We start from the raw sequence: 13,200 nt of genomic DNA on the forward strand, positions 1-13,200 counted from the left end.
TATGAGTTCGTATATGGGTACTATAGCTAATATTTTAATTTTCTTATATAAAACCTTATAGCTTCTAAATTTCTATTATTATATTTAATTTTTTTTTATACAATTCAATTCAATAACCTTTACGTATTTGGTATTGGTATAAACTAAAATTCAAGTTATTTTGTTACAAATAATTTTTTTAGATAAATTATTGTTGAATTAACACCATTATTTATAATTTATTTGTTGTAAAATTAAATTATAACCGTGCATGGCACGGGACTTAATCTAGTGATTTATTATGCTCCAAAAATTATACCAAATTTCAGTAATTAGATGAGAAGTCATATGGAAGAGCAATATTTTGGATAAGAATTTAACTTTAATTGTGGAATTTTTTGTAGTAAAAATTCATATAGAGGGTACATTTTTGGAAAAAGGGTATCAATGTATATATTATAAATTCCACTATGTTAATATGTGATCTTAATTAAAATAAACTTATTAATGTATTTTATGATCGAACACGACATGTCTAGATAACGTTGTTGGATCGACGTGACATTGTCACTCCCTTAATGTCTTCTTTCATGATATATATGAGCTAATGAGCTAGATCAATAGAAATGGTGAGTTTATCAGAGCTTGTTTTGCACCCTTTTAATTATTTACCAATTAATCTTCTAGGGAGTAAAACAATATAATGTACATCCCATATGTATTTCAATTCTACAACTCTTGATGAATATATATTATCGAATATAATGTCCATCAGTCCATACACTTGACTAGTTCACTTGACTTAATTAGCTGACTTTTCAAACTCGTCTAAATATTATCAAATAATCATTTGTAAGTAATTGTGCTCTATGGAGGATCAAGTCATGCATTGTCCTCCAATGCAAGTTAGGGTTGATAGCCATGTTATCCCTATTATGCATATACTCGATAAGCACTATGCAATAGCTAGCTAATTAGTAGCTAGGCATAAGAGTTTTGTCGTCTTGATATATTATAATCGAATCTTGTCTACATCATTTGCCCATTATGAATCTCTCTATAAAGGAAAAAAGAAGGCAAATAGCCTTCAAATTTAGTTTTGATAGATTGCCTTAAGTTATCGAATTTATTTCAACCTAAGTAGAAGTAAAAATAGAAATTGAATTAGGGCAAAAAAACATAAAGTTTTTTCTTTTAATTGCCTTCTTCCATATTGTGCTAACATTTATGAATAATGGACCAAAAAATTTAACTATATGTGGATGGAACAAGCTGTATAATTATGGACAAATTTGCCTTTGGAAGCCCCTATCCTCCTTAAATATTTGGAAAGAAGAATTCATTGTGGCTTTACCAATCATACATTAATTATAAAAAATAAAACCCTTTAGCCCATTATGGGATAAATTTGGAATTACATGATATGTTAATCTTACGGATGTCTCTTACCTAATGGTCCTAATCTACAATAACTCACCTTTCACAGACACACACACACACAAAAAAAAAAAAAAAAAAAAAAGGCTCTAATATTTTAGTTAGTACCCCATTGGTAAGTTAGTGTTCAGAATACAGCCACTATCAAACTTAATACTTTCATTAGGAAATTATAGTGTTCACAAAATTAGTTTACTATGAATGATGATTATGTGACAATTAAGTTCAGACAGAATAATATCTAATGTCAAAATGCATGGCTTGTATTATTATAATGTTATGTAACCATTGATACTTTAAAAGTTACACTAGAATAAAGAATAGCCAAAAAAAAGTTGGGCATGCTTGATAAAATAGCTAGAAAGTGACAAACATCTAGCTAGGTTACTTACATATGAGGTGCATTATTGCTTGGATGCATGTCAATTGCCAAACATAGATACCACAAAATGAAAGTGAATAACCTTAAAATGCTCTCCTATATATAATGCTGTACAAAATTCAGTGTACAATTTACTAGTTGAAGGTAAATTGGCATATTATTTGTTCTTTGTTTGTGCAACTATAGAAACTTGATTTTGACAACTGATAAAAATCAGATATGACTAAAATGATCATTTATAGTGTAGTGTCATACTTGTGGAGGAGCTGAAATCATGGGGAGCATCTTGCTAGAGTTTATGAGAGGGGGAGTGGACTCAGCCCTTATGAAGTATCTAGGGACGGGTCTACGGGAGGGGGGGAGATCCGGAGATCGATGTGTGTTTCATTGATAGTAAATGCGATGGCACTGGGTTGAGCTGGTCCATAGCATAACATAGGCATGAGGTAAGCACAACACATCACACTACTTTGCGTTTAGAGGGGGTTAAAGGGATCATAGTATTAGTGTCTCAATTGCTCTCAAATAAAGGCAAGTTCACTTGTACACCACACATGTACAAGGGTCAATTTTAAAACTTGAGCAAATTGAGGTAAATTCGATTGCATGATTATGAGTTAGGCCATACATCACGTTGAATTACTGAATACTTCCTCTGTTCCACAAATAATGCAACAAGGATCAAATTACGCATCTCAAAACACATTTTATATGTTAAATATCCATAATTATATAATAGTAAAAATTATAAAAAATTAATATTGTGAAAGTATTTTACGAGACGAATCTAACAAGACCCCACACAACTATACTTTACTTTACGTATAAATCATAATATGTGGTCAAACAAGCATGATGAATAGTGCAAACATCTAATTGTTACAATATTACTAGAACGGAGGAAGTAATACAGTAAGAATTAAGTTGATGACACAACAATAAATATGGAAGGAGCGTATGATCTCATACAAGCTCGTATGACGTTTTGTAAAATTAAGACCGTTTGTTTCTTCACCTTAAACAAAAATCATACTCCGTATTTAGTAAAAACTAGATTTAATTTGTGAAAATATGTTCTAGTAGTTATACTCCATATTAAAATCATACACGTATAAATTAAAGTATTATTAATTAAATCAGTATCTCCATATAATAAATGCAATAGTAAATTAGTGTATATTAATTCTCTATCTAGAGACAATAGAGATACTAGATAATCATTGCTCGTATTATTATCTTAAAAGCAGATAAAGTCATACAATCTACAAAAAAATTAGTGGGAAGCCGAGATACAATGTGTTCCCCCACTCCTCTACTATAGCAAATCCTATTCTAGTGAAAATATGAGCAACAGCACGTGCCCCAATGTCTTGAGTCTTCGAGAAGTTCTGGATCCGCTTAGCAATGCAACCGCCTCCTTCTCTAATTCCCCAAGTGTAGAGAAAGAAAAAGGAAGGAAGCCATATCCAATTGCCCGACAAATGGATTCGTACTTGACCCGCTTCTGATGAGCCGCATCAGCCACAACCCATCCAGGAACAAAGTCAGATAACCCAGACTGAGTCAAAGGAGAAGACCCTATCAAGTCAACACAGACATCGCGACCACGATCTCAAGAATAAAGTAACACATCTGTAGGTCTAAGGGCCCCGTCATTCCCTCCAGACAACCCAATGTCAACCTCCTTTCTAGTTGAAATCTCAGATCGATAACAAACATCAACAAGGGTATCCGCACATCATTATGCCAATGTTTAATACCCACCATACCAGCACACGACACCGCGTGATCACCGAAAACATCTCTAGTAAAAACCCTTGAATAAGCAGAGCACGGCGTCGAGACAGAGAACAATGGAACACCCAAGCGGTAGCACAACACACATCGGTAAGTCTTTGCGTTCATCGTCTGACCCAACCCCAAAATAGGAACCGCCCGAAGCCAAGCAGAGGTGTGGTCTCCCTGCTGCGATTTCCATAATGCTGATTGATGAGGAGATAAAGAGAAGGTGCAATGGATTCTGCAGGATCGGTAACCTTTATGAAATATATATCTGCCAAATTTTTCATTATTATTATTATTATTATTATTATTATTATTGTTGTTGTTGTTGTTGTTGTTATTATTATTATCTCAAAAACAGACAAAGTCATACAACCTACAATAAATTAGTGGGAAGCCGAGATACAATCTGGCCCCCCACTCCTCTAGCTATAGCAAAGCCTACCCTAAAGAAGATATAAGCTGCAGCATGAGCCCCAATGTCTTGCGTCGTCGAGAACCTCTGAACCCTCTTCAGCAACGCAACTGCCTTCTTCTCTAATTCCCCAAGTGAAGAAAAGGAGAAGGGAATGAAACCGTATCCAATTAGCCGACAACTAGCCTCATACTTCACCCGCTTTCGATTAGCCGCATCAGCTACAACCCGCCCAGGAACAAAGTTATATAGCTCTGTCTGTGTCAAAGGAGAAAACCCTATTAAGTCCACACAAACATCGCGACCATGATCTCAGGAATAAAGTAACACATCAGCAGGTCTGAGGGCCTCGTCATTCCCTCCAAACAACCCTATGTCAACCTCCTTTCTTGCTGAAATCCCAGATCTGTAACAGATATCAACAAGGGTATCCCAGACGACATTATGTCGATGTTTAATACCCATAATACCAACACACGATACCGCGTGATCACCGAAAATATCCCCAGTAAAAACCCGAGAACAAGCAAAGCACGGCATCGAGATAGAGAACAATGGAACACCCATTCTATAGCACAACACACATCGGTAGGTCTTTGGGTTCATTGTCTGACCTAACCCAGAAATAGGGACTGCCCGAAGCCAAGCAAAGGTGTGATCTCCCTGCTGCGATTTCCATAATGTTGATTGCCGAGGAGACAAAGAATAGGCGGATTCTGCAGAAGCGGTAACCTTTGTGAAATATATATCTGCCAATTTCTTTATGAGTTTAGGGGCAGCGACCTCACTAGGATTACTCATAATGTCAGACTCCACTATTCCATTAAACAGACTCAACGCATCTGCAAAGGCTCGTCCAAGACCAACAATGCCAGCATGTCATAAAAGCTGTGTCTGCAACCCAGCAGACTGTAACCGAGAAGCAAGAAAAGCATAATGACGAACATCACCTGCGGAATATACCCCAAGCCCTCCAAACGCAAATGGTAAGGTGGCAAGCCGCCATTTCCAATCGCCAAACCCAGGCCCCGACGCAGTAACAATACTCTCCAAGGAAGATCGAAGAGCCTTGTCGAATGTGCGCTGAGCCGTCTCAAAAGTAGTAGGAGGACAAGTACGCAATGCAAAGTAGAGTTTAGAAACTCCGATACATGCCCTAAGTAACAATAGCTCACATTGAGGATCATCCAGCATAGCAACCTTATCCATAAGCGCAATGGTCTTGGTCACCCTCTGCATCACAAGCTCTCCACCAAAACCGGAGTCGGAACTATCAGGACCACCAAGCAACTTGACACCACGCAAAGGTCGAGCAATATTGGGCGGAAAAACACCCACAAGCTTGCTTCGAGGGTCTTCTGTAGGCCAGAAAACTTCAGTTTTTTCCACATTAAGATGTAACCCAAAACGAGGTCCTTTCTCCATAATCAAATGTAGAACCTTCCCCACCACCAAAGTGTCACCATTATTATTATTCAATCTTTAAGAGGAAAAAATTTATTTGTATGTTATACATGATTGTCCAATTGTGAGATTGTCAAATAATTGATTTTTTTTTTTTTTTTTGAGAAAGTCAAATAATTGATTTTGTAGTTCGTTGATTCATTTATACTTTGGTAGTTTAATTTATTATTGTCCATATCTTCAATAATACTTCCATGTAGAGGTGTCCACCGTGCGAGTCGTGCGAGCTGGGTTAGGGTTAGGTGGGTCGCGGGTTGGGGTTTCATGACACACGGCACGACACACGTAGGGTAGGGTGGGCCGGGTCGTGGGTTGGGTCGGAGAAGTTGGACACACCAGGGTTAGGTTCGTGGGTTAGACGAGTCGTGGGTGGGTCGAGCTGGGTTTGTGGGTTAGACGGATCGTGGGTGGGTCGAGCTGGGTTTGTGGGTTAGACGGGTCATGGGTGGGTCGAGCTAGGTTCGTGGGTTAGACGGGTCAAGGTGGGTTAGTGAGTTAGGGTGGGTCGAAGGGTGGGTTAGTGGGTTAGGGTCGGGTGGGTTTGTGGGTTAGGTGGGTTAGGGTCGGGTGGGTTAGTGGGTTAGGGTCGGGTGGGTTTGTGGGTTAGGTGGGTTAGGGTCGGGTGGGTTTGTGGGTTAGGGTCGGGTGGGTTCGTGGGTTAGGGTCGGGTGGGTTGTGTGGTGTTTTAATTTTTACAAAATTAACAATTTGATGGCTTGCTCTTAATTAAGATGCCTACGTATCCTTATATTATAAAATAAGGAATCAAAGCCAGCGTAGTTCTTATATTGTACTTCTTTTGAAATTTGGGGGGGGGGGGCTTGGACCTATCTTTAGAAAACTAAAATTTAATTTTGCAATTAAATTGTAATTTTCGAAAAATAAGTTGCCTACGTATCCCGAAAGAATCAAAGCCCACGTAGTTCTTAGCGTACCTGATTTAGACTTTTCTAGCCACCCATGTTTGTTGCATCATCATCCCCGGAAGCTGCATCATCCGTTGACGACTCCAATATCATCACAGGATCATCTTCATCGTCTTCGTCTTCCTTTAAACCTTGAGTTCTTCTTTCAGCTTGATCCCAATCTTTCTTACAAACACAAATTTGAATGCTTTCCGGAGTTAAGCGAGATCTTTTTTCATCTAACACTCTTCTACCTGCACTAAAAGCAGACTCGGAAGCAACAGATGAAGCGGGAACTGCAAGTATATCTTTTGCAATTCTCGCCAATATAGGAAAACTTTTTTTATGTTCTTGCCACCATTTTATAATTTGAAAGTTGTTGTTGGTCTCATGTTGATATGACAAATAATCATTAATAGCAAGTGTTGAAGAAGATGATGATGAGAATGATGTAGATGCTTTGTGTTTTTTTTTCATAACTTTATCAAGAAAACCAAATCTAGAATCGGAAGTGCTAGTAGTAGTTGGTGTTGCCAAATCAAAACCATAAATAGATGCATAATGATCATAAAGGTCTCCCAAAACAGATTTGCATTTGTTAATATATTCACTAACATCATAATCGATACTTAAACTTGTATAATAAAATTCTAAAAGATTTTCCAAACCTTCAGCTTTGACACCGGGGTCAAGAATAGCAGCAATTCCATAAATGATTGGAAATTCACTAAAATAAGTATGCCACTTACGTTTCATGCTATCAAGAACGGGACGAAGTCCATCAATCTTCATATGCTCTTCGATGGTGTGAACAACTTTAACACACTCAATTATGACTAAATGAACGTTAGGCTCATAAATATAAGAGAAAATCTGAGTTGCACTATCAAAAGCATTTAAAACATCACGAACAAAAGAAGCATTAGTCCAATGACTTTCGGTTATTAACTCAGTAGGATCAACACGAGTCTCATTGTAAAGTTGGGTCAAAATATCACGATACTTTATAGCATCACTCAACAACTTGAAAGTAGAATTCCAACGGGTAGGGGTATCAATAGACCATTGTCTTTTCTTAAGACCTCTCTCTTTACACATAGCTATGTACTTTCTTCTAACTGACTGAGTAATCCTAATCCATTTTATAACTGTTCTAATTGGGTTTAGCAATGGTTGCAACTCAGCGAGACCCTCTTGAACAGACAAATTCAAAATATGAGCACAACATCTAACATGCAAGAGACTACCACCCAACAACAAATTCAACTCGGAGTCATTTTTCAAATAGTCAATACACTTTGTGTTTGCAGTTGCATTATCAAGAGACAAAGAAAAAACTTTATTATTCAAGTGAAATTCTTTTAAACAATCCAAAATACGAACTTTGATGTTAAAACCGGTATGCCTTTCTTCCATAGCTTGAAAACATAGTATACGTTTTTGAATAAACCAATCATCATCCACCCAATGAGCAGTAATGCAAAGAAAAGGTTCGCCAAAACTAGAAGTCCATGTATCACTTGTAAAACTAACACGACCATCAAAAGTACGAAATAATTCAATCAAACCACTCCTATACTTATAATAAGAAGTTTGTGTATAACGTCTTAGGGTATTTCGGGGGACACGAGTAAATGCAGGTTGTAATGCAACTTTATTAAAATGCTCAACGTTTGCATTTTCACCGTAACTAAAAGGGTATTCATTAGCAATAACTAAAGTACTCATTTCATCAATCATTCTATCTTTATTATAAATGAAAGGTGTACCTCCGCCGGGTTGGTTCATGTATCCACCCAATTGTGTTTGGACGCCACCCCCCGAAGGACGGGGGCCATTTTCGAACAAGTCGTGTTTATTTTGCAAATGCCGACTCAAGGTTCCGGTTCCATCTCCCGTTTTCCAATTATATGACTTGACATTTGCACCTAGCGCCTTGCAAACTAGGCATGTACACGTGAACCTCTTTGGTTGACCAGGTTGCCATCCCGGGGGTGTGACCTCAACTCGTTCAAAATGTTTCCACACCCAAGAAAAATGTGCTCGACCTCTACTTTCACCGCCACCACCTTTCATAAATCAAATTATTAAAATTAATTTTTAAATGCTATTCATGAAAATAAGCTTTTAAATTTTAAATATTTTAATTATACTTATTTAAACGCATTTTTCATGGTAATTAACTAATTGTAAATCATAGAAAATTGGAAACTAAACTAACTTTATAATCATTAATAATAGTTTTTTTAAATATTCATAACAATAAAAATTTAATTAGAAATTACCTTGAGATGAAGGTTGAGATGTTGGTTGCGATGGAGGTGGCATAGTTGAACTTGATGATTGGTGGGACTCGTGGGAGAAATGTTGTGGTGGAGACGTTTGAATATTTTGCCTATCTCCTAAACCATAATCTCCATATTCATTGACAAATTGGTTTAAATTTTCCGTATTAATTTCATACGAAAAATTTGCACCACCACTCCTTTGGCTACCACTTCGACCACCACTTTGACTCCTTCCCATTCCTCCTCTTGAGCTCATTTTTTTTTTTGTATGATTACTAATTATAATATGGAGAAGAACTTTTTTTTTTTAGAATCTTAAGAATACTAATAATAATATTAAGGAGATTTTTTTTAACAAAAATATAACTCTATATAACACTTGAGAATTTGAGAACAATAAGAATTTTTAAGTAAGAGAGAAAGAAAGCTTGAATTTGTGTGGAAATTTGAGTGAAATGGAATTGGTATTTATAGGAAAAATAGAATGGATGATCATACACTTAAAAAACTAGCCGTTAGATACAAAAAACTAGCCGTTTTTTTTTTTAAAATGGATGTTAGGCCGTGCGGGCCGTGCGGGTCGTGCGAATTGTGCGGGCTGTGCGGGCCGTGCGGGCCGTGCGGGTTGTGCCGACCGTGCGGGTTGGGTGGGTCATGCGTGCGGGTTGGGTGGGTCATGCGTGCGGGTTAGGTGGGTTGGCTCGTGCGGGTTGGGTGGGTCATTCGTGCGGGTGGGCCGTGCGGGCTGGGTTGTGCCAGGTGGGTCGGGTTAGGTGGGTTCACGGGCTAGGTGTGTCGAATTAAATGAGTCAAAACGGGTTGTGCGATTTGGGTCGAATCAAACGGGTTAAACTGAGCTGGGTTGAAATGGGTTGTGTCGAAAATTTTGGACCCACGACACAACCCGGATTAAATCCGAGCTGTGCCGGGCTGTGCCGGATTGAAACCGGGTCGGACCCACGTGACCCACCAGCCGTGCGAGTTAGGGTGGGCTGGGTCCAACCCGGCCCACTGGCCACCTCTACTTCCATGTCACCACAAGTCCATGTAGCTCCCATACCGAAACACACGAATGTTCATTTCATGCAACTTTTATTTATTTTTGTTTTTTGGTATAACATGGTTATGTATGGCAGTTGTTTGTTCACAATTTACTTTAATATTCACCAAACCTTTGAGATGGCATAAATTTACTTTAATTGCTCTCGAGAATACCTAGAGTTAAGTGTACCCATTAGGCCATTAGACTATGAGTATTTTTTTTTCCACTTTTTTTCTACCGGATTTACTCGTTTATAATTCTCTAGATGAACGAAACTGATAAAATCCTTAGATAGTCCTATCATAGGAACCGGATAGAGGTGATTGTTGAGATGATCATGAATGCAAGAGGCAAGCAATTAGAGTTAATAGTTAGAAAGTTTTACTTTCAATTTATGTATTCATTTAATGTAATCTGTCCGATTGATTTATGCTAATTTGGATGATGAGACAATTATATTAAATTCGAAATAGATTGAACAAAATGGTGTTAGGTTATATTTGAATATACATTAAATAACTAGAACGTGATATATATTAGTCAACTAATTTTTGAAGTCAACTTGAGCTAATCGAGTTGGTTTGATTCTCATCAAAATCGTATTATTTATAGCAGGTGATATGAAATTGAGTCAGTTATGTCAAATCTATCTACACGGTGAGCATACTGAGCAAGTTGAAATGATGACTTTTATTCACCATTCTATGAATTTTTCTTTACTTAAAAAGTTAAAACAAGTCCCAAAAATTTTGGCATTCGTTGGATTACTATAATTTCCTCAAACAAGCACACATTTCATTATTTAGATTTAATTATTGAAGGGGTGAAATAAATGCAATATCGATCTTCTAACGCACTCCAGAGAGGTATCTTCTACGAAGTAGCCTCTAGCAAATAGAAAAAAAGATTAATATGGTTGGTGCGTAATCCTATACCGATGTATCACATCCTGACCTCCTTTGTATATTATTCTTAATGTTTCACATGCATATATGTATGTTAAAGTGATAAAGTGACACTTTCATCATAGTATAATTGTAAATATTAGTATATTACTCCTATAAAAATTACCGTAACATTTGAAAATATATTTTGAAACAAATTTAACAAAAATTCATAAAAGTGTATGTATGTATAAATTACTAACGTGCAATAGTCAATGTAGAGTTTATAAATAGTACAAAACTGAATATGTTATGACCTTTATCAAACAAAGGTAGTATGTGAGAATCAAAAGATTTATCAACAAGTAAAAGTTGTTTTTATTCTTATAGATAGATACTAGTGTTTTTTCACAGTTAGATGAGATTAACTAATTATGTATCTAAATGAATAAGGGGAGCTGTAATATATTTAATGATTTGGGTTTAAATCACAATATATATCACCCTTCACACCGTTCGTACACCCTCAGCATTTGCCCTAGATGAGGCCAATAATGGACTCAAGTAGAGAAATTTCTCACGAAACTTCTAATTAAAAAAGTGTACAATTGGTTAACTGGACATAATTATGTCCATTTATTAGTTAATCAAATTAAAATAAAGTCCTCATTAACTCCTCTTTAATTTTAGACTTTTTGCCATAAACCAATGAAAAGGGGAGTACTAAGAAGAATTTATAAATTTGGTTACTCTTAAGGCCTGTAACTAATTGATTTTAGGATAATATCATATTGACCTTATATGTGATCAAAATTCAATTGCCATGACCTTAGTTTACTCCAATGAAAATTTATAAAATTCACAAAGACAAGAGTAAATTTAAAAGGTTAAAACCATTTCATTCTAACTTTGGTGAACACATACTAATAGTGAATCAGTGGTGTCTATCTGATAGGCTTATCGCGTACCTAACAAAAATAACCTAACTATTCCTTCTAACTGTGTAGTAGGGCAAGTAAGGATCGAATCCCAAGAGACTATGGTTCATTCAATTAATCAGACTCAATTAATCACTAAGCACGTCACCAATCAATAATGGATGATAATAATCAACTAATATATTAAATAACACAATTAACTAGAGGAAATATTAATCAATAAACTAAAGCATCCAAGATCAAGCATTACCACGATTATGATTGATAAACTAATAAATCTACCCCCAATATATAAATCAATTGACAAGAAGAAAAGCAATCCCTAATAATAATACCAAAGGTCTCTTCCAAGTTATCAATGGCTTCCCAAATTAACTATCAAGCCTACTTCCGTGGAATCAAGCGAATAAGGGACATTAAACACCATGCCTAGATTCCTAATTATTCAATCATCTACTTCCGTGATGATCTTCAAACCCTTAATTGGAATAACCTAATCCCGTTAATACCCAACTTCCGTTGCAATAAGAACAAAGGGATGATAACAATACTAATTATTCCTAATCTAGTATTGGCATAAACACAATCAATTAAGCATGTCAATTGGGATTATTATTGGGGAATTTAAAGATCTACTTTATACATCAATCATAATCGGGCTTAGCAAGATCCCGGATTAAGGAAACTACTCACACATCATAATAAAATCAAAATCAAGTTCAAAAACAAGAAACAGTAAAGAAAACATATTTAGAGAACAGTGAATATCAGAAAAGAGTGAAGTAAGATAAATACCAATTACTCCAATTGAAAGAACTCAAATTGTTGATGAACAATTGATTAATCTGGGATTAAAAGATTGAAATTGCTTAAAGGAAATAAAACTAGGGTTCTTGAGAGTTTTCTAGGGCTTAAGGAGAAAAACTAATGAAAAACTCCCTTTAAAAGTTAATTACAAAAGGGTATTTATACCCTCAAAAGATAGAAATTCGGAAATAGCTGAAATCGCGCAATCTTGAACATCGCCCGGTCAGACCGGGCAAACCTCGCCCGATCGGGCGGAGGAAAGCTGCGTAAAATACGACAGTTTTCCTTCTTTGCCCGGTCAGACCGGGCGAGCCTCGCCCGGTCGAGCGCGCGTAACACGTTTCCAGAATTGCATCTTCATAACTTGACTTCTTCATCGCCCGGTCTGACCGGGCGAAGCCTGCCCGATCGGGCGCGCGTTGCACCGTTCAGAATTGGGCTTCTTCCTGTGAACTCTTCATTGCCCGGTCTGCCCGGGCAAGCCATGCCCGGTCGGGCACTCCACATAAATTGCAGTTCTTGGCTATCAACTCTTCCGAATCTACTAAAAACACGTCCAATTGCCTAGAAACGCTTCATATTCCTGAAAAGCTTACTAAAACAATCGAATACACTAAAGAAGAGATTGTTAGCAAGAAATGGCTCCGTAGAGCTCAAAACCATATAAAATTACTAAGTAAAACCGGGGAAAACCATTGTATAAAACACGTATATCAAATTCCCCCAAGCTAAACCTTTGCTTGTCCCTAAGCAAAGCAATGAATAAATAAATCAATACTTCACCCCAAAAGCAATTCAAATCAATAAATACGATTAAAGGTAAACTCGACAGTTATGCATCAAAGTCAACCAATCAAATCCATCTGACTACTCATCC

Source organism: Chenopodium quinoa, unplaced genomic scaffold (genome assembly GCF_001683475.1).
Source record: "Chenopodium quinoa cultivar QQ74 unplaced genomic scaffold, ASM168347v1, whole genome shotgun sequence".
Lineage (NCBI taxonomy): Eukaryota > Viridiplantae > Streptophyta > Magnoliopsida > Caryophyllales > Amaranthaceae > Chenopodium > Chenopodium quinoa.